General features: G+C 48.6%; 1 pseudogene; it reads right to left on the bottom strand.

The window, feature by feature from the left end:
* Nucleotides 1-201, bottom strand: part of LOC101649541 — a 1,111-nt pseudogene extending 910 nt beyond the window's left edge.
* Nucleotides 202-2,009: the final 1,808 nt, after the last annotated feature.

Genomic DNA, 2,009 nt, shown 5'->3' with positions numbered 1-2,009 from the left:
GGACTCCCTGCTCCTTGGGATACGAACCACGCAGTCGATGATGCCCTTGTACTGCTTGTCTGCGGTGATTTGCTTGCTGGCATGCTGCACCCGCAGCAGCAGCTTGACCCGTTCGATGGGCGCTACCGCCATCTTGGAGATGGCCGTGGCTACTCCACCTGCCAAGAAGTCCTTGGCGAAGGACACAGAGGCATCTGTCATGTTGGAAGAGAATGAGGCTACGGGCGACCGCTCAGATGGAACAGGAACCGGCTTTGACTCCGGGGCTCTGGGCTACTATGTTTTAATTATGTTCAATTTGTAACAATGAAAATACATCCGGCATATCAGATATTTACATGACGATTCATAACAGTAGCAAAATTACAGCTATAAAGTAGCAACGACAATAATGGTATGGTTGGGGGTCACCACAACATGAGGAACTGTATGAAAGGGTCGCCACCTTAGGAAGGTTGAGAACCACTGATTAGCAACTGGTAGGTTTGAACATCTGATCTATTGAGTAGCACCTACATGCTTAACCACGACCCCACTAGGGATCCTCTCACACGTTCCACATGGTTGTTGGGTGCCATCAAGTTGACTCGGACTCCTACTGAACCAAACACTGTCCTGTCCTGCACCCACCATCCTCACAACCCTGGCTGTTTGAAGCCCCGGTTGCAGCTATTGTGTCGATCGATCAAGTAGAGTGTCTACAACTTTTTCTTGACCATCTACTTGACCCAACAAGATGTTCTTCCTCGACTCTCTCTGGATTCTGCCATCAGAAGAGGCAGGCCACACTCTCGCTCTGCTACTCCTTCCTATTGAAGAGCCACATGGAGCCACGTTGATGGCAGCCAGAGATTCTTCCACCACCATTGTACCCACAGGACTTTCCACTCACCAGCCTTTGATCATCCTACATTTGGCATCATTGTATGTGCTTAGAGAGTCTGAAGAGGAATTCACAGGCCTAATATTGGACTTATGGGCCAATATCAGAACTTGTGGACTTGATCTGGACTGGGCTATTTTATTGATGCATAATTACTTCTTGATATAAAGTTCTCTCTTACACACAAACAAAAAAAATATGTTCTTCCTCAAGGACTAGTCCCTCCTGATAATATGCCCAAAGTATGTGAGAGTGAGGCTTGGTTCTTCTTCCATTTACAGGCAATGTTCCAGAGAGGCCACTCCTGACAGACAGAAAGTAGGTTAGTGTTGACAGCTGCTGGGGGCGAGGGGTGCCATTTTCTGGTTGAAGTGATGTAAATATTCTGGAATTTGATTGTGGTATTGGTGACACAATCTCATGAATATATTTTAAAACTTCACAATAGTGAAGTTCATCTTATGTGAATTTATTCCCGGTTTAAAACAACAACAAATATTAAAAAAAACCCTGGACATTCTAATATTAACTACCCTGAAACTCCTTGGGCCCACACTCATAATGTTTCTTGCTTTGACCAGGGACTAGTGCCAGCCTAGAATTTTGGCAAATTAACTCAGGCTAATTGCAGACTTACTGGAATTAATCTGCACAGCTCACCTGCCAAATACTAAGTATAGTGTTGGTGTCCCCAAAGTATAGTTGAGACCAAACTCCTGCTGGGCATGCCTCAGGGCAACCCCTCTAGAAAGAGGGACCCCGGAAGGCCTCCTGCACTCACAACTGGATGCTGGGAGCATTCTGACAGGGCTGAAAGAGAAACCAGAACCCTCCCCCCCCACCCCACCCAGTTTCCTCTGTTCTAAACAGCAGAAGGGAGCTCCATTTGAGACTGACGGGTCCCCTCCCACACCACCTGGGCTGGTCAACGGTCCTGGTTTCTTTGAGGTTGCAACCGGAAACGCCTCAGTCCTGGGCCAACCAGGACAGTTGGCCTCCCTGAAGCCACCCAGTCCCATGACAACTGCAAAGAGAGCTGGCTGGCTTAAGCAGGGAGCCTGAGGAAGGACGGCTGGGGGTGGGCGGGTGCCTGTTGACCCTGGGTGCCCAGAAGCCACCCTGGCAC

This window comes from Echinops telfairi, unplaced genomic scaffold (assembly GCF_000313985.2).
Source record: "Echinops telfairi isolate 266 unplaced genomic scaffold, ASM31398v2 ScPeMD7_6080;HRSCAF=6971, whole genome shotgun sequence".
Taxonomy (NCBI): Eukaryota; Metazoa; Chordata; class Mammalia; order Afrosoricida; family Tenrecidae; genus Echinops; species Echinops telfairi.
The sequence above is the reverse complement of the archived record's forward strand: the minus strand, read 5'-3'. Positions and strand labels throughout refer to the sequence as shown.